Genomic DNA, 21,195 nt, shown 5'->3' on the forward strand with positions numbered 1-21,195 from the left:
TTTCTCTCTGTCTCTCTCTCCCACTATCCACTCTGCCTGTCAAAAAAAAAAAAAAAGTTTCAGTGGCTGAGCTCTCCAGATTAAAAAGTAAAACAAATAAACAAACAAAACAATGCAACTTACAAAAATCGCTGAAATCCTGAGTTAGAATTTATCCATACCTGAAGTGACAATAGACACCCTTGTCAGGCATGTGCAGGAGAAAGATTCAATCAGACATCTACACTTTCTGCATTCCAAGGTCAGCAAGAATTGAAGAGAAAAAATGTTATATTTCTAAGTTGCCAGTAGAGTCCTTTTATGTGTGGAATTTAAATTTTTTAACTTTTACTTAATGAATATAAATTTCCAAAGTACAGCTTATAGATTACAATGGCTTCCCCCCCATAACGTCCCTCCCACTCACAACCCTCCCCTTTCCCACTCCCTCTCCCCTTCCATTCACATCATGATTCATTTTTGATTCTCTTTATATACAGAAGATCAGTTTAGCATACATTAAGTAAAGATTTCAACAGTTTGCTCCCACACAGAAACATAAAGTGAAAAATACTGTTTGAGTACTAGTTATAGCATTAAATCTCAATGTACAGCACACTAAGGACAAAGATCCTACATGAGGAGTAAGTGCACAGTGACTCCTGTTGTTGACTTATCAAATTGACACTCTTGTTTATGGAATTTAAATTTTTAAGAGTCCAAGATAGGGGCTGGCACTGTGGTGTCGCAGGTAAAGCTGCTTCCTGCAGTGTCAGCATCCCATATAGCTGCTGGTTTGAGACCCGGCTGTTCCACTTCCCATCCAGCTCTCTGCTATGGCCTGGGAAAGCAGTAGAAGATGGCCCAAGTCCTTGGGCCCCTGCACCCACGTAGGAGACCTGGAAGAAGCTCCTAGCTCCTGGCTTCGGGTTGCTACAGCTACAGACATTGTGGCCAATTGGAGGTGAACCAGAAGATGGAAGACCTCTCTTTCTCTCTGTATCTACTTCTCTCTCTCTGTAACTCTGACTTTCAAATAAATAAATAAATATTTAAAAGAAAAAAAGAATTCAAGATGACCATGGAGGTACCATTGACTAATAAGAGAAAGAGGAGGAGGGGACAACCAGATCTTACCCTTAATGTAGCAACCTCTGTACCTATAATAAAATAAATGAAATGGGGAGTTTTGAAAGCTTTGGGAAAATAAGCTTCCAACTTCAACTACGCAGAACAAGTCATGAGCCAGGTGATCCAACTCCCCACCATACCCTCTAGATGTTATCTACTCATATTACTTTGGTCATATAGCAACTTGTTCCTAAGTTTCCATTTCCATTTCCAAAACTTCTGATCTTAAAATTGTTCTTAAGATCATAAAATCTTAGAAAACAGAACAAAGAAAAATCCCTTCTGCAAGGGTGGGCATTGCCTATACTCCTTAACTGAGTGATGGTTAAAGTCTAGCTCTACTTCTGATTCCAGCTTCTTGTTAATGTGCAACCTTGAAGATAGCAGTGATACTCAAATACTTGGGTGCCTGCTACCCACTTGGGAGACTGATTGAGTCCCAGGCCCCTGACTTTGGTCTGGCCTAGCCCTGGCTCTTCCAATCATTTGAAGAGTGAACCAGCAAGTTGGAAAATCTCTCTCTCTCTCTCTCTCTCTCTCTCTCTCTCATTCTCTCTGTCTTTCAAATAAAATAAGTAAAATTTAAAAAACATCCAACCTCTTTTTATTCATTATTTATAAATTAATTCATCATATATTTTTGATGAGATATTAAAGCCTTCAAAATAAATAAATTATCAGAACCTCTCTTTATCTTAGGAGAGGTACCTTCATTGTTTTAACATGAGAGTTAGTCTTTTTATTGTAGTGCCCACCACACACACGTTTCTAAATTCTGGCCTGGCTCTGTGTTGTAATGCTCCAAAGGAGCATCATCTACAAAGCCATCAGCAAACTCTCTGAACACTGAGGATAAGCTTTTTGCTATTTTCCTTTTTTCTGTGGATTTGGCTATTGAATTGCAATGACCACTGTTTCTTTTTTAATGTACTTTATACTGCTTCCCATAACTGCTTATTTTTATCATCTCCTTTCATTGATAGAAGCTTCCAAAGGCACTGCTTCAGCATCCCCTCTGTTCTCTCTCCCACAGCGAAGCATGGTGATTTCTCACAGTACCTGGTTAGAGACTTGGAATAAGGATCTATTACAGCTTCAATTGGAAACTGTGGAAAAATCAGGAAAAGTCATTCTCAGATAGTTAACGGCATTTGGTCTGAAATTAAATTGCATGAAATGGAGCATTTGGGTCATTGAATAGATGTGGCAAATAACAAAATATAATAAACAGACTCCACACTTTCCATCCAAAACCTTCTAAACAAAAGAAGCACTTTGCATGACTGCTGTAAACACTCAGGCAGGTTTTAGTTTCTAAATATCCTGATTAATCTTTCAGTGCTCAGGGCTTGGGGATGTCCCAAAACACCAATGCCCAGTGAACTTCTGTAAACTCACATCTTCGTTAAGGGCAGTATAATCTATGAATTGCTGATTTATTTACCCTTAACTACCAAATTGTTGTTTGATGTGAGCTGTTTAGGACCCCTGAAGCTCAGAGCTATTTTAACAAGCCATTTCCAGCTTCTGCTTCTCTGTACAAACAAAAGAATACAGTTGACTGTAGGACACATTCTTAACTGCCAGAGAATCTGGGTTGTGTTTTAGAATCAGAGACTAATATGACCATGGCATAAGCAGACCCTTTTCTCACTTTTCTGATATGTGTGTGTGTGTGTGTGTGTGTGTGTGTGTTAGAGAGAGAAGGAGAGATTGGTCACTCAGTAAGAGCTTGAATGCCCAAGTTTCCCTATGTAAGATCAGGACCTTCCTTTTAGGCAATATCACACCATCCCCTCTTCTCTAGAAATTAGTTATGAGTATTCCTCTTGTATCAACAGGAAGTTTTTTGGGGTGCCTTTTAGTGGCCAGTATTTCCTTATATAAACTGGCAAAGTCAGAATTTGCTGCCCACTCTCTCAAAGGAATTGACATTTGATGTGTGAATCCTGTGATCAAGTTCAGCTTGCTTGATTATGTGGTATATATTCTCTAAGTACAGCTAGGACCTAGAACAGGTCGTCTTTGGATCTATCAGTATAGATCCAGCAGAAATGGGAAAGGGATGCCAGCCACAGTCCTGCAAAAACCATGATTCTGATTCCTTCACCCCTGCAGAATAGGAGAAAATAACTCTTGTGATCTACTTTATCCACGTAGAAGACAACAAAAAGAGAGAGAATAAACAAATGCTTTGAAATTGTCCTGAATTAACTACTTTTTTTTCCAGCTGCCTGTTTTTTAAATATATTTCTCTAACACTCATGAGGGCAAAAGAGCTCTATCCATTTGGCTATATTCTAACTCTTAGCATCCTGAGTTCTGATATTGTTTATATTTTGTTGGACAATAAAAGGCCACTTCCTTGACTAAGCTGAGAGTTGCATGCACAGTGATCTTAGCAACCCTCTAGGTGGGAAGGCTCTGAGATGTGATTCCATGACCAAAGCAACAAAGAAAACACAGAGAGAGGAATGGCAGCATTCCACAGAAGCGCATCCAGGCTCTCCCTGGTACAGAGCAAAGAACTTCAAAGGAAATCCTGAATATTTCAAGAGGACTTGCATATTCTGGAAATCATAATGGATACTCTAAGGTGGTGCTGGAATAAAACTGTACAAACTACAAAATGTTTGGTCCTCCTGCCCCATTTCTGGTCCTGAAACTGCTCAGTCTTCCATCCAGTTTCCACTTGTGTGCCTCCTCTTTAGCCTCCGCTTCCACAATGGAACTGTGTTAGTTGCTAACAGCAGGGTAAGAATGCCAACTCCATTTTTCCCATTGTGTGATCTATTGGTTATATCAATATAGGTGTTCAATTAAGTAAAATGTCAGGACAGAATCCTTGCACCATCACACACCAACTTTGACTCTGGGTAGTTACTTAATAGCAAGAAAGAGATCCTTGTTCCCTTATCTGTAAAATAGGATGATAGTAATACCTACCTCATTGGGTTATTGTAAGGATTAAAGGAGATAACACTAATGCTTAGAAGAGTTTCTTGTACATCTTAAGCCCTCAATAAATGTTAGCTACCATCATTATTTTTATTAAATGATTATGGTTTTATATGTAATACTTCCAAGGGGAATGTAAAGGACTTTCAAGGATTTCAATTCTTGAACTCAAAAGTATTGGGCTTTAATAGTGAAATCTAAATAATTAAAAAGTCCATGGGCTTTTATGTGGCAACCAAGTTATAAGCTGTGTGCCCGTATTTAAGTTTACTAGTGCATCCAGTATCTGAGGTTGATTTATTTTTTAATCTTATTTATAAACTAAAGATAGTCTCTAGTTTTCTCTGTGACCTGGGAATGCTGGGGCTTAAAAGGAATAGACTTCTTATTCCTGCTTTGAGCAGCATCATACTGTAAGCAGATCAAATGCACTGAGGCATGTTACAAAAGGCAGACTCCACATCTCAGGAAGGGGCACTAATTCATTCTTATGCAAGGAAGTCCTTCTCCCATTATTAATGAATATTTTTAATCCTGAAAATATCACTCAGACTTAGTTACACATCACTGCATCCATTTTCTTTCGAAATTAAAAAAAATCATTTTGACTAAGGTTAAGCCTTTTTTATTTTCTTTTGAAACAAAGAATGTATAGTGTTCTTAATAAAGTCAACCATCACAGTTTGCATTAAATAACTTAAAAATCATCACAAGTAAATGTCAGTGTCCTAGTTTCAGTATATACATCTATATTGATGTCTACAATGCTTTCATCTGCATATTCATTTGCTTAGTAATACATTAATTATTAGTACATATTTGGCTTTGTAAGGGCTAATAAAGGAGGTAAATATTACAAATCAGAAAAGGAAGGCCTCACAGAAATACTTAAATATTGAAATAATTGAAACTTTTAATGGAAAGAAAGTCATTATAAAAGTAACATTTAGAGAAATTACAGCCATTTTGTTGTGGAAAGGAAGCCCACAAATTATATGGTTAAATAAAATTACATTATAAATAAAAAACTACATATTTTGTAATAAAAGATATCTTACATGATAACAAGACACAAAGTATTCCAGAAATACAGATAGCATATGGGTTAATATTTTAATATACATATAGTTTCTATAAACCATAAGAAAAATTTATATTCAAAGGGCTACCCTAATACTGTTTCCAAAATATTTGTACCTGAGTTCTCAGATTCGTGTATGTGTGTGTGTGTGTTTCTATCCACTGGCCAAGGTATTAGAAATAAAAGAGGTATTAGGGGAAGTCAGAGCAGTGTAGTGTAGGTGTCCAAGATCCTGCATCTATTGATTTGTGTTCAAAATGGATGATTGTTCGTTATAATAGAAATATTGCTCATTTCTTTAGTCATCACCAAGTCAAGAATTCTAAATAGTAAAACCATTCATGATGACTTTCTTAGACATCAAGCATTTTCCACCCAGCAGCAATTCAAGTTTCATGTGGCATAAAATAAATACCACCATTCATGATGTCAAAAATCTCCTCCTTCCAACAATACATATATTTCACTTCTTACACCTAGCCAAAATATGAATACAAGATGTATTTGTTCTATTATGCTTTTAAATCATTAACCCTTCCATGTGCTAACATAGGGCAATAATTAGTCCCTATATTATACTGAGAATTCACCTGGTTAGCACACTTGACAAATATCACAGCGGAAATGAATGCATTTCTAGTATATAAGTGGAATATTGAAAAAATGTAGAAGAGAAAAGGGACTGGATTTGTGATATACCTCATAGCTCATAAAGCTACTACCTGTGATGTTGGCATCACATAGGGGCACCAGTTCATATCCAAGCTCCTCTATTTCCTATCCGTCTCCTTGTTAATGGCCTGGGAAAAGCAGTGAAAGATGGCCCAAGTGTTTTGGCCACTGCCACCTATATGGGAGACCAGGATGAAGCTCCTGGCTTCTGGCTTTGGCCTGATCCATTGCTGGCTGCTGTAATCTAAACACCGAACCAGTAGAAAGACAATCTCTCTCTCTCTCTTTCTCTCTCTCAATGCTTACTTTTTTTTTTAAGATTATTTATTTATTTATTTGACAGGTAGAGTTACAGACAGTGAGAGGGAGAGACAGAGAGAAAAGTCTTCCTTTTGTTGGTTCACCCCCAAAATGGCCGCCACGGCCGGTGACTGTGCTGATCCGAAGCCAGGAGCCAGGTGCTTCCTCCTGGTCTCCCACGCGGGTGCAGGGCCCAAGCACTTAAGCCATCCTCCACTGCCTTCCCGGACCACAGCAGAGAGCTGGACTGGAAGAAGAGCAACCAGGACTAGAACCCGGCGCCCATATGGGATTCCTGCTCTGCAGGCAGAGGATTAGCCAAGTGAGCCACGGTGCCGGCCCTCAATTCTTACTTTCAAATAAATAAATAAATCATTAAAAAAAAAAAAGCGGGAGGGAAAACCAAATTTCACAACAGTGGCTGGACTGTGCAACTTGTCCTTTCCTGCCTCTGACTGTTCTCACCCTATCACAAAGTTCTAATAGCTCTCTACGGAATGGTGCCTTATGACCAAGGAGAAACGAACTGTCAATGCCATTTGGGTTTTGAAAAACATAAAAATTCTCCTTGTATTTGTGTAGTCATCATTTTCCAATTTCCTCTGATCCAAGTTATTTATAGGCTTTTTAGTGTGGTTGGCACAGGGCTGAGTACAGCCCCTAGAAAAATGTGGTTATAGACCTTGATGCCTGCTGGTTAAAAATACACGGGACTCTTATAAATACACACACACTGCCTCTGGTCACTCACAGGGCTATTATCCAGACTTGTCCCTGCCTTACCTTGAGGATGTTGTTCTCAAATTACAGACTTTACTGTCCTTTCTCTGACCGTTTTGGAAATCAAAGAGAAAAGCAAAAAGGAGATGAATAGTAGGTGACTAACTGTTAGTCTCACAAAGATTGTGATGGGCACAGGAAGCTGGAAGAGCAGGTGGATGGGAGGTAAGTTCAGGCATCCACGGTAGGGGAAAGTCAGGAGAAGTAGAGTAAGGAGTCAGAGGCTACTCTTGCAATGCACATACAACTAATGAAAATGTAGGTACATCTAGGGAGAGGAAGACAGGGAGTCCATTAAGATAATGTGACAATGTGAAATAACCCTGTACTTCCCACTCTACTCTGAAATATAGTTCATTTTTTCTGTCTCACTTTACATTCACATTCATCTTGAGAATCATCAATTTTAAAGTAAAATAGTACAAATTCTCATTTTCTACAGCATTATGGAACATAAAGTTTTAACATTTGTAGAATGGCAATGCCATGTCTGGCCCTATCCATGTGGGAATCACATACATGCAGCTCAGGGTTTTAGAAATCTGGAGCCTACTCAACACAGCTAGAACCTACAGAGCATAGTGCAATCCATGCTGCCTTATGATTCTCAGGTCAAGCATTGCCCACCTGGAGTTCCTCTTTAAAAGGGGCAATTTAAAAAGGAGTCAATAGGAGAGAGTTGAGGAAGAAGGGTGGGAGCATGGGCAGAGGGGAGGTTGGGTGGGAAGAAGCACTATGTTCCTAAATCCGTGTCTATGAAATGCATGAAATATGCATACCTTAAATAAATTTAAAAATACATAAAATAAATAAAAAGGAGTTAACCGTACTTTGGAAAAAAAAAAAAAGGAAGCGGAGTTCTTCATTAAGTGCAACTGCATTCTGGACACTGTCCTGGATGGTGAGGTTGAGCCTCCATAAATAACAAGAAGACACAACACTTGCCTCATGAGTATATACTTGAGTTGGAAAGAGTTGATGTAAGTAGATGACAATCATCACAAAGAAAGTATAGTGGGGTGAGCAGATGTGGACTGATCAGGAATATTACTGTATATAGAGAGTATTCTGAAAGTCTCATAGAAGGTGACTTTGGAGGAGAAATAAGATAAAATGAGAGCACCAAATTCTGGTATTTAAGGGATATCTGGCAACCAAGACTTCTCATTTATGTTCAGAGATATAAATTAAGAGATGGGAAATATATTGGTAGTACTCTTTAATGACAGTCAACACAAGTTTAATGAAGAGATTACTAACAAAAGCATATACTGTCTTAACGATAACCAAGGTGTTGGTCATCACAGGACTAACAAAAGTGTGAAGCCACACCACTGGTATGGCCTAGAGGGTTTGGGGAAGGAGAGAAGTTACCAGAACTGGGCAAAGAGAAAGTGAGATAGAGATAGAGATAGAGATAGAGATAGAGATAGAGATAGAGATAGAGATAGAGATAGAGATAGAGATAGAGATAGAGATAGACAGAGAGACCACTGGATAAGAATTGTGACTTTCAGAAGAAGAATGCAACTGTCATAGTCTGTTTTTGTGGGTGTAAAAACAATACCATAGACTGGCTAATTTGTGAACAACAGAACATTTATTTCTTACAATTCATGAGGGCAAGAAGTACAAGGTAAAGACATTGTCATTTGGTGCCTAATGAAGGTCCATTCAGCATAGATGGCATAAGAGACACAAGGCAAAGGGTCTGAATGCTGCAAAAAATAGGGCAGAAGGGCAAATAAGAACCTTAACTATTCCTTTTGAGTCCTTTATTATTAACAAATATTTATTATGTGAAAGGCAGACCAATAGAGACAGAAAAATCTTCCGTTTGTTAGTTCACTCCCCAAATGCCTGTAACACCCATGCTGAAGTCAGGACTATAGAAGTCCAACTAGATCTTCCATACGTGTGGCAGGAACTCCAGAATTTGAGCTGTCATCTGCTGCTTTCTAGGGTGTGTATTAGCGGGAAGCTAAATAGGAAGTGGAGGACCCAGGACTCAAACCAAGGATTCCAATATGGAATGAGAACACCTCAAGCTGTAGCTTAACCTACTACACAACAGTGCCTGCTCTTCTTCCAGTCATTTTACAAGACACTAGTCTGTTTAGGAGGATGGAGCCCTCATGACTTCCTAAAAGGTCCCACTTTTTAATATCAGCCACCATTATGATAAAGCTTTAAGACACAGATTTGGGGAGACATACAGATTGTGGCAGTAACTACTGCCAACTGGTAGCCTCAAAGGAAGGAAGGAGGGAAGCAAACACCCCTTCTACCTTATTTTCTAATGCTAGTGACTTCTGTTGTATTAATTCAAAAAAATCACAAGGCAAAGAAGTTCTGTACAGAGAGCAATAGTGAATGGTAGGAAGTAGATAAGGACATGTGGAAAATATTGCAGCACAAATAAGAAGTAAACCATGTGGTATTCAAAATGCCATCTCTAATACTTATAATGCTGATATTAAGGAGTGTATAACTGGAAGCATATGAATTCTGTAGGAGTGGAGATAAGACATGCATGGACCAGAGGGAAGAAGGGAGCCAACGCTGAAAGAGAGCACTAAGAGGGAGTAAAGAAAGAGTAGTAAGAGAAGCCAAAAGCAAACGTCATTTTCTCTGCTTGCAATGTTTTTTAGAACTGGCTGTTGGAGATGAGGGGAAGGTGGATAGAGACTATGACACTCTAAGCTGTGTTATTTCCAGCTGCCTCTGAAGCCTTCGGTTTTATCTCTGATCTGCAGCATGCTGTCATGTTCTGCGATTGTAATAATAGCAGCAGAGATAAGCACTTTTGAAATAGATCGCTGTGGAGATGAATAGACCGGATGGTTTCATGGCACCTTTCCCAGCTGCAACTTTCATGTTAACTACTTTTTCTAATGCAACATTTCCTTTATTTAAAACACACTGAGATATGAAAAATAAGAGAAACAGTGTTCTTACCTGGACTTCAATTAAAGTAATGAGTGCATTTAATCTGTTTCCACTGGATAGAACAATTAAACTTTAAAATAAACTTTTTATTCCAAATTAAATGGTGGTCTTAAATGGAAATTTACAGATAGTTTAAGTTAGCCCCACAACAACGACCTCAAACAAAACTCTTAATCCTTTCTCTTATGGACTTACACAAAATAGTGTCATTTAAGAAGATAAATAACTGGAGCTAACCAGGAAGCACACGTGTTGTAGTGAATGAAGATGGATCCAGGTAGGTGCCAGATCTTCACTTTCCCAGGTCAACACCAACCCAAGCTTAAACATCTACAACATACTTGCTATATATCAGAAGAAAGTTCAAGGAATGTAATCATATCTGACTCAATTGGTAGCAAACAGGGACAAGAAACAGGGACTCTGTCTTACATTTTTGTTCTTCCATCTCACTCATCCACCTTTAATTCTCAATATCCATTTCCATCAATGAATAGATTATTGGGGAATAGGCATTTACACACAGGGACCAGATTGGTAATATAAATTCACCTCTCAAATGATAAGCATCATGGAATGATAGGATCTGAGGCAAGCCAGAGAAAGTGAGCCTCACATTAAAGTATGTATAACTGCTTTTAGTAAAACTAGACATAAAATCTATAGGATGTGGCCAGCGCCGCGGCTCACTAGGCTAATCCTCCGCCTTGCGGCGCCAGCACACCAGGTTCTAGTCCCGGTCGGTGCGCCGGATTCTGTCCCGGTTGCCCCTCTTCCAGGCCAGCTCTCTGCTGTGGCCAGGGAAGTGCAGTGGAGTATGGCCCAAGTACTTGGGCCCTGCACCCCATGGGAGACCAGGATAAGTACCTGGCTCCTGCCAACGGATCAGCGCGGTGCGCCGGCCCCAGTGCGCCGGCCGCGGTGGCCATTGGAGGGTGAAGCAACGGCAAAGGAAGACCTTTCTCTCTGTCTCTCTCTCTCACTGTCCACTCTGCCTGTCAAAAAAAAAAATATATAGGATGCAAAAAACAAGTGAATTACCCTGATTTGATCACCATGCATTCTTATACTGCCCCACTGTACCAAATTGTATGTCAGTTAAAATTTTCAAGAAAACAAAATAATAATGATAAAACAAAACTCCCTTTATTGTGTGAAGTCCATCTGTAGGATGGAATCCACCAGGAATTCAGGCCGCTTGAGAAATAGTCCTTCCCTTCCAAATGTTCATGTTCTTAACTGAGTATCTTTTCTCCTTAATCTTTTGCTCATATTCTTGCTCATTTTTTAATGACTTCATGGTACTCACCATTAAAATGCTTTGTTGGTAATAGCAACTTTTAACAATAATTCATTTTCAAAATGGTGCCCATGCACTGACAGAAAGAAAAAAATAGGAATAATTTTAAGTATTTCATGGACTTTCAAAATGTTCCTGAAGTCTACAACAAAACTCAGTACCTAGAAGGTTAGAGACCAGAGACAATCATGCCTTCCTGAAGCATAAAAGTCAATTAAAAAACCAATGGTGTTGGCAAGTGCCAAATAGATAGGACCATGTGTTGAAGAGAATGTAAGGGCAACTTCAGAAAGAAAACTAAGCCAGACCTTATAACCATGCTAGGACATCCTTGTAAGCTCTAATGATTCCATAATTGTATACTTACCTTGTCTCTGCTAGAGCACCCTGTCTAAGAAATAGGACTAAATTGTATTAAAATTAGAAGATAATCAAATATTTATAGAACTATTTAACTGTAACCCACCTCTCTTTTAGGGTGTGATTGCTTTATGTGTCTAATTGAGTGGTCAACTGATAAATGGAAAGTATCAAGTATTCTTAGATATTTCCAGTTACAAGAAGTATTGAAGGAAATGAGCAGCTGGGAAATACAGATTCATGTCTTGGGGTTTAGTCTTCAAGTCACACAAACACACACAACTTATTCTTTAATGCTTGGGACATAATTAATACTTAATTTATACCTACTGAAAGTTTAAGCAGGTTATAAAAAACTAATGAAATTCCATTCTTGAACATTTTTAAGCAGGTATTTATTTGAAAGTCAAAGTTACAGAGAGAGGGACATCAGAGGGAGGGAAAAAGGGAGAGAGAGCAACCAGGACTGGGCCAGGATGAAACCAGGAGACAGGAGATTTACCCAGGTCTCCCACATTCATGGCAGGGGCCCAAATACTTGAGTCATCTTCTATTGTTTTTCCCAGGCCATTAGGTGGATCATGACAGAAATTTGTGCTCATACAGAATGCTAGAATCACAGATGGCAGCTTTACCTGCTCTTCCACAACTCTGGTCCCTCACCCTAGAATATCTTTTTTTGTAAGATTTATTTATTTCACTTGAAAATAGCAGTTACACAGAGAGAGAAGGGGAGAGAGAGAGAGAGAGAGAGAGAGAGAGAGAGAGATGTCTTCTACCTGCTGGTTCACTCCCCAGTTGGCCACAATGGCTGGAGCTGTGCCGATCCGAAGCCAGGAGCCAGGAGCTTCTTCAGGGTCTCCCACATGGGTGCAGGGGCCCAAGGACTTGGGCCATCTTCTACTGCTTTCCCAGGCCATAGAAGAGAGCTGGATTAGAAGTGGAGCAACCGGGTTTTGAACTGGCGCCCATATAGGATGATGACACTGCAGGTAGTGGCTTTACCCACTACCCCAACACTTGAATATCTTAAACTAATTTTAATGCAAATATTTTGAATGTCATCCACTAATATTTATATTTTCATATTTTTGACTACAAAATATTTGTTGAGTATTAAACATACTATCAGTTATAAGGATGGGAACAATGTTTCACCCTCAGTTTCATCTTCAAATATTCACAAATTAGTCAGGGAAAGATGACTTCAGCATCTTTGAATTTACTTCATGAACAGTGTGAAAAATAAGCACTTTTGTTGATCCATGATATCAGGGATCTTGAAAGCTAGGTCTTCATAAATATGCATAGTTTGGATTCCTAGGCTCTAGGTAGTGTGCTGTAGGCTTGGTGGTAGCAGTACAAAGAAAGACACAGTACAAGTGTTCAGGAGTAAAGAAAATGGGTAGGGAATGGGAATGCATTCCGGTTGAGCAAGTTCAAGGAAACAGGTCTCACATGTGGGAATTCATAAGTGAGATGGTTTTGGAGAACAGTAGGGGTGGAGAATTCATTATTGAGATGTTAAGATGTATGTTTACTGAGCCAGAGCTGTGGTGAAGCAGGTAAAGCCGCCACCTACAGTGCAGGCATTCCCATATGGATGCCAGTTCCTGTTTTGCCTGTTCCACTTCAGATCCAGCTCTCTGCTATGGCCTGAGAAAGCAGTAGAAGATGGCCCAAGTCCTTGGGGCCCTGCACCCACATGGGAGACCTGGAAGAAACACCTGGCTCCTTGCTTCAGATCTCCACAGCTCCAGCCATTGTGGCGAACTGGGGAGTGAACCAGCAGATAGAAGACCTCTCTCTCTGTATTTCTTTCTGTCTCTCTCTCTCTCTCTCTCTCTGTTCCTCTGTAACTCTGCCTTTTTTTTTTATTTATTTGACAGGTAGAGTTATAGACAGTGAGAAAGAGAGAGAGAGGGAGAGAGAGAGAAAGGTCTTCCTTCCATTGGTTCACTCCCCAAATGGCACTACGGCCGGCGCTGTGCCGATGCAAAGCCAGGAGCCAGGTGCTTCTTCCTGGTCTCCCATGCAGGTTCAGGCGCCCAAGCACTTGGGTCATCCTGCATTGCCTTCCGGGGCCAAAGCAGAAAGCTGGACTGGAAGAAGAGCAATCAGGACTAGAACCTGGCACCCATATGGGATGCCGGCGCCACAGGTGGAGGATTAACCAAGTGAGCCACAGTGCTGGCCCCCCTCTGCCTTTTCATATAAATAAATAAATCTTTTAAAAAAAGAAGTATATTTACAAGATCACTACCATGTTGCAGATCTCTTTATATTTAATCTTTTCTCACTCAAACTCACTTGTTTTCCTTTCAGGATTTTTTAAAAATCCGATTCTTGCTCATTGTGTCTCCAACTTGGTGATCCAAAATGAAATAATGATAAGATTGATGATTATTATCAATGATGATACATATATAGCAGTATCTTTGTCCTCACAAAGGTTTTTATTATCTCACCTTGTCACCTAAATAAGCCTTGGAAGGTTTTTATTATCCAGTTTGGATAAAATAAAAGAAGAAGAAAACCAGAGAGAAAATAGAAATTGACCTTTGACCACACAAACTTGGGACCATGCAGAGATAACCAAACTCTTAGCCTGAGATCCTACTGGGAGAGAAAAACAAAAATTACAAGAACAAGAAAGTGAATCAAAACAAGTATGTGTCTTTATTGCTATGCTGATGCTAAAAAAAAAATTCCAAAGTTCATGCCCAAACTCTTGCATTGGTATACATTTTCATTCTCTCTACTTTTCATATGCTTATTAAGATCTTTAAAGTCAGAGCATTACACCCTTCTACCCTGTGGGGAGCAACTCAGACTAGACTAAGTTACTGGAAGTAAGACTTATTCTATGCATCTGCTCTCCCACAATATGGCGCTGGGAGAGGAGTAAACAGCTTTTACACAGCTGCCTCCAGTTGACCAGTAACCTGCAGGAGCTGATCCTGCTCCTGATTGGAGGAGAGCAGCGTACTCGGTGTGTGGGTAGCAGAGTTGGGATTGGTGGAAGAGGACTATAAAGGAGGAGAGAGACAACATGCACCAGGAACATCTAAGGGGAACATCCGTATAACATCTGAGCAGCCCCCGAGAGAGCCGGCCGGCGGTGTGCCGCTCCCCCGCAGAAGTGGGGGAAGTGGCAGGGGGAACCGCCCTTCCACGCAGGTGGAAGGACGGTAGCCAACCCTGGAAGGACCAGCAGCAAACCCCGGGAGGGCCGAGCAGACAAAAGAACAGTGCAGGGTCCTGTGTTGTTCCTCCGCGAAGAGGGGGAGCGACACTACCCAGCTGCTCCACTATATGATCTCAGAGACAGTAAAAGTGCATTGTCCATTCTTAAAACCTCCACTTAATCTCATAAAAACTCTATATTAACTGATCAGCTTGTCTTCTTGGGTTGACACAATTATGTATGAGTATTGGAAGAAAAGGGGTACCAGAAAAGCATCTTGAACCTTACCCTACTTCAAACAGGCCCCAAATCTAATAAAATAGCTTCAGAAACAGTCCAGAAAAGACTGAGAGTTGAAGGCTGGAGGGAAAGTACATACAATTGCAATAGCTAGACTTGCCCAAACTGTTATGAGCTTGAATTTGGTATTGTATTTAGATATATGTGAAATTTTATTATAAATTTTAATGTAGAGAAAGTTATATGATGAACCAGGAATCAACACTCCAAGCTCTCACCAAGGAAATGGGAGGATTTTGATTCCCAAACATGTAGTCTAATGGAAAGTGACATTTTCACTCCCAAGGGAAAGCAAAACTAGTTAAAGAGTCAAATTCTCCATTTGTCTTACCTTTTGTTTTCTTATCTTTCTTATTTTATTGAAAGGGTCAATGTTAAAATCATGCTAATAGCTGAATACATTTTAATCAATATGATGTATTACTTGAAAACCCAATGTTTGCATATTTGTAATGCTTTATTTATTTTTAATTGACAAATAATAATTATGTGTATTTATAAAGTAGAGTGTGATATTTTGATCTATGTATAAGTACAGGGAGATTCAATCAAGCTAAGTAACATGTCCTTCACTGCATCAATTTATCACTTTTTATGAAAACATTAAAAATTCATTTTAGCAATTTTGAAACATACAGTGCATTAACGGTGTTCACTTTGCAATTAAACAGATCCCTCAGACTTATTCATCTAGTCTTAAAAAGAGCCATTGACTTTTCCAATGTGGGGACTGGACTGAAATTGTAACACATAACTTTGTGAATTGGGATCTCAAAGATATGGAGCCTGACTTCACCATATTCTAAATGCTCAATAGTGTTTGATAAAAAATTTGGGTCAAGTTTATGAGACAACAGAAGATACCTAGGGACCAGCTTCCTTCACTTTTGTGAAAAGAAGTAAATTTTCTCTAAGGGAGATTGGGTGGATGTGAAAGAACGGTACATATGTAAAAGAAAATGAGGGGGAAGGGAGAGAGAGGCTTGGAGAGAAAGTGTCGAGAGAGAGAGAGAATGAGAGAGAGAGTTTAAGGAAGAACACCAAGTTACCAACGTTATCTCTCCAATACTGAAGAGGGAGGCCCTACCAAAATGAGATAACACACTCAAAGATACTACGACTATTCTTATTAGCAATACTAAAGAAAGGTTGTAATTTGGGAGCAACATTAAGGATTTAATTGGAAACTGAGTCTTGATTGTTCAGTACTAATAACTTGACGGATTTACATTTGTGTCCCATATACAACAAGCACAAAATTCTGATAAATCAACATGTTGTATTAACAAACACAAATGTTGATACAAAACAAGAAATATTAGGCTATGAGAACAGACTATTGCCAACTGTCTTCTGAATGCTAATATGGAAACAGACTTCTGAGTTTTATACATTTAATAAAAGTTATGTCTCATGATACTAACATAATGATTGAGGCATCCAATCTCTTCCTTAAGGAAATATATGATTTATGATTGGTCTAATGAAACTCAGAAGATTCTTCTTGAAGACAATAAGAATAAAGAGATTAATACACACTGAAAGTACTATAAGATTAGTTCAAACACAGGTGATTAGAATAATAACTAATAATCTGCTAGCTACTCGTCTAAGGTCTTTTTGTGAATTAATTCACTTAACTTTCACAGAAAAGCCCTCTGTGGGAAGGAGCTCAATTGTCATTTTCAGTTTACACATGAGTAAATAAGTAATATACAAAAAACTTGGTTCACTTGTCAAATAAGACACACCTAGTAAGTTGTTGAACCTGTATTTAATATACTCCAGCTATCTAGGCATCATACATATAAACTGATTTTTTTTTGGCTAAATGCAAAATAGAACTTCCATTGAGGCACCTGACCAAGATGGAACCTGGAACTCCATATCTTAGCAAATTCCTCAAATGGTTCCTGCAGAGCACTACAATGCATGTATCAATGCCCGCTGAATATGGCCCAACCATCACAGCTAACCAGTAGAATGTAGAGTGAAGTTCATATGTTTGTCCTTTGTACTGAAGAGTCATGGTTGATGGGTCCAGGCACATAACACAAGTAGGCCCTCAGTTAATACTTACAGTTTATGGAGTGAATGAATCAGTAACACCCCAAATTGGATCTGTTATGTAGTCAGCTGGACTTTGCCCGAAGTCAGTTCCTGAGACGGTAACAGGAGCAAGATTTAGAAACTTCTTCCTCGCCCATATAAATTCTTGCGGATTACTTCAGAGGAAGGTAAATTTCCACAATTTTTATTTTTTTGACTTCTTTTAATTGTATTTTAAGTGTTTTGGAATGATCTTATTATTACTGTATCACTTAGGCCATGAAAGCCACACAGCCTTAGTAATTTTTTTCATTTTTAAATTTTTCTTTAGACTGTAATATGATTTTTGGCTTGTAGACAAGCTAGGTTTCCATAGGTGATCTTCTGAAGACTTTCATTTGCATGTCAGCCTTATAAGGATCTGTTTGGAAGCATCATGAATTGATCTGGTAGAGCTTGGGCTTTTCTGTTGGAATTATATCCTAGGTAAACAGAAAACACAATGTCTCCTGCTGTATGAAATATGCAGGAGACTATTTTGGGTTTCAATGTTCGTTTGCATTTGCACAGATGCTGAAAAGCAAATTCTCAGCCTGTTGGTATCACTCAGAAGGTGTTCTTTACTAATAACTGTATGGGGGAGCATTGCTGACTCAAAATATAACAAGTTAAACTGCATGTTGTATTAGCATTATTCTTAATGCTAATGTAATGTCTATCCACGAAGGCAGCATTGTTAGATTGTTAGTACTGTAGATTGTAATGACAAAAGGAATTAGATGGGTTTTCTATGTTAAATCAATCATTAAGCAGTGCTATAATTATTTGCTGTTGGGAACACTCTTTTTTCTATTGTAAAATTGACACAGTCTATGAACGTAATTGCTGTGTTTTCATCCTAGGGCCCTTTAAGATTAGAGTCTGGGAGGAAGATGTGGCACTTCTAATCCTTCTGACATTTCAGAGGGACTATCCTGGCAGGAATAATATCACATCACTGGGTAATTAATCAGTGCATTTTTCTGTGGCCTGTGAAGCCTGTGTTTCCCCTGCATTTGAGAGACAGAGAGGTGGCATGTTCAAACCTTCGGTAGCCTTAATTACAATGTGATGCTGGGCCCAATTATATTCTTGGCCAATTTGACCTTTTCAGGTTGCATATGCAGACCATATCACTGAATCCGGAGTTGAAGATTTTAAGCATCAATGTACATAGGTTTGAGATCATTGGATACCTGTTTCCCTCATTTCTCTATGAATAAGAAAGCCTTAAAGAGGTATAAGCTAATCATGATCACATTAAATTTAAAAAGAAAAACCTTTATTAGTGGAAATGGCATGCCTTCATCTTACAGATGATAAGGCCAGCACCACAGGAACCTTTATTAAAGTGCAATCTCTTTCTCTCCCTGTCTTCTTTTATCCCTGTCTCCTCCCACCCCCCAGCTCCTGTCCTTTCTTCTTTGTATTTGTGGGCATGCACTTTGTCTGTCTGTCAGTATGTCCAATAGAAATGAATGTAGAGAACATATGCCCTAATGTGTGGAAGAGAAAAATAATCCATGTTTACACTATGCATAATTTATAATTTACTCCGCTCTCAGCAATATTGTAGGATTAATTAAGCACCAGAGATAAGGCCACAGAATTATGTGGGGTTTCCGTGTTGCATAGAATTACCACTAATATTAATAGTAACAAAATGAGAGAGATTTTTATTTGCAGGGCAATAGGGTAAGTGCTGTGAGAAACACAGAAGAGGAAAATACACTCTCTACTTTCCCAAACCTCCCCCCACCCTGCAAATACATAGGAGCAAAGAGAAGAAAATGTGATGGAATCATAGGAATTTACAAATGTGAATTCAGAATAGAACAAAATAGCACACATATATATGTATATATATATATAGGATATTCAGAGATAGTTTCATGGAAGGAATGAGATCTTTATTTGAACTTAATTTTGTAGCAAATGAGTGATTAATGGGAGTTTTTAAGCAGGGGCATACTATGTTAGAAGTGGTGATTGAGCTAAATCAGCTTAGAGTTCTTGAGTTTACCTTCAAGAGGTAGAAAAGGGATAAAGGAAGACTGTTAGTGGGCTGCATGTGGAAGACTCCTTACTCATTCATGTAGGGCTATGTAGTGCCCTTTGGATTCAGGAACTAACTGATTCTGAATAGTAAAACTTGATACTGACTGAAGACTGAGGCTCAGCACTGCAAGCAGATGCAGCAAGCACTCTGAGTTCTCCACTGGAAACTCCTCAAAACATTAAATTGCATGTGTTGAGCACATGGAATATGTGAGCACTGTGCATGTGCGTATGTGTATGTGTGTGTGCTTATTGCACACGATGATAGCTTTTTTTTACTTCATTTACATCTCTTTTTTTTTTTTTTTTGACAGGCAGAGTTAGACAGTGAGAGAGAGAGAGAGAGAGAGAGAAAGGTCTTCCTTCCATTGGTTCACCCCCCAAATGGCCACCACGGCCAGTACGCTGCGTCAATCTGAAGCCAGGTGCCAGGTGCTTCCTCCTGGTCTCCCATGAGGGTGCAGGGCCCAAGCACTTGGCCATCCTCCACTGCTTTCCCAGGCCACAGCAGAGAGCTGGACTGGAAGAGGAGCAACCAGGACAGAACCGGCGCCCCAGCCGGAACTAGAACCTGGAGTACCGACGCCGCAGGCAGAGGATTAGCCTAGTGAAGCCGTGGTGCCAGCCTACATCCCTTTTTCTAAAAATTCAGTGAAATGTTTAATATTAGCAGCATTTGGTAGATGTTGATATTGAGGTCTGATATTTTAAATTAAGTAAAAAACAAAACCAGAGTAACAGAGATAGCATTCAAACTCAGGCCTCCTGATTCTAAATATCATCTTATTTCTACTCACAGTTTCCAATCTACAAATAATGAAAGGTAAATTATTAAGTCTCAATATGCAAATGTGAAACTTCTCATCATTAGTTATTTTTCAAATCTGTGCTAATGAGATATATTGGGAAGCAAAACTATGGGCTTAATTGCAGTTCACAGGGTGAAAATGCACTGTGACTGCAAAGGATTCTTCTCTGTGGCAGGTGCTACTTAACGATTCATCATCTATTAAGACAAGGCCATGGAAAATACAATAAGGCTGTGATTTTCAAGAATCATAATTCAATTTTTCAAGGAAACCGAATGGATAGTGTGGACTACATGAGAAATTCAGAAAATATTTATGACTCTTTATTTGGTTGACTTTTATTTATTTGGTTGTTTTTCACTTTGCTGTCCTGTCCCTTAATCTCCTCTCAGTCAGGGATTTTCAGTGTGTGTCTGCTCATATACTCATAACAGGAGGCCCAGTTGGACTTCCCAAGAGCCGGTCATTGCTCTTGCAGATCTTTCGCACTACTGTATTGGGTGTTTTGGGTGCTTCCCTGTATGCCGTTAGTTCCATTTTCTTTCAACCTCTTGATTTCTCCAGCTTTATTCTTTATCTCATTTCTAAGCCTACCAATGATCACATCTACCATTTTAGCCCCATCCCAGGCAAGACACAAGGGTCGGGAGTTGTAGCCCCATCTCTTTTCTAGGGGTGTTCTTCAAGATAGAGTCATCAACACTTTAACATCAACCTTGTAATTTCATACTATTCCTCAGGTACCACTTAAATTTTACCCTGCAGTGTCCTGCGGTTCCTGATAAGTGTCCAGGCCTGATACAAGCCATGGTCTTCAAGCTCAGAGAGACTTTTCTCCTTTAGCCCACATGATCTTATTCCAGTGAAATATTTGGTTTTTTGTTTGTTTGTTTTTTTTCCTCCAAAATCTTTTTCTATGGCCTGGAAAATGTCTCATTCAATTATCTATTGGCACTAGCTATCTATCCTAACCCTCCTTCCAGATCTATCAAGAGTACCACCAAGTGGAAAAAGCAAGGGATATATAAATGTACAGTCAACCCTCCATATGCATAGTAGCCACATGCATGGATTCTAACAGAGGTCAAAAACATTTGCAAAATGTTGTGTCTGAATTGAGCATGTACATTTTTGTTATTCCACAAGTAATACTGTATAACAACTATTTTCTATCATTTATATCGTATTAGGTATTACAATGGCATAATTCTGAACATGATTTAAAGTATTTCAGAGGATGTGT

The 21,195-nt window shown here is 39.1% G+C and overlaps 2 long non-coding RNA genes across 4 annotated transcripts in view; one reads left to right on the forward strand and one right to left on the reverse strand.

The window, feature by feature from the left end:
- Window positions 1-1,856: 1,856 nt before the first annotated feature.
- The window catches only part of LOC103349328 (uncharacterized), a 29,906-nt gene continuing 10,567 nt past the window's right edge, over window positions 1,857-21,195 (reverse strand). Inside the window, exons 3-4 of the long non-coding RNA XR_007921481.2 lie at window positions 11,160-11,226; window positions 1,857-2,216 (exon numbers count right to left, since the gene is read on the reverse strand). This is a non-coding gene — a long non-coding RNA (uncharacterized lncRNA). The remainder of the gene's footprint in view (window positions 2,217-11,159; window positions 11,227-21,195) is intronic.
- LOC103349327 (uncharacterized) overlaps window positions 17,081-21,195 on the forward strand; it is a 123,637-nt gene continuing 119,522 nt past the window's right edge. The window contains exon 1 of one of the 3 annotated variants that reach the window (XR_007921483.2): window positions 17,081-17,234. This is a non-coding gene — a long non-coding RNA (uncharacterized lncRNA). The remainder of the gene's footprint in view (window positions 17,235-21,195) is intronic. The other 2 variants (XR_007921482.2, XR_011379182.1) reach the window with 2 other exon arrangements.

Source organism: Oryctolagus cuniculus, chromosome 10, assembly GCF_964237555.1.
Source record: "Oryctolagus cuniculus chromosome 10, mOryCun1.1, whole genome shotgun sequence".
NCBI classification, from domain to species: Eukaryota; Metazoa; Chordata; class Mammalia; order Lagomorpha; family Leporidae; genus Oryctolagus; species Oryctolagus cuniculus.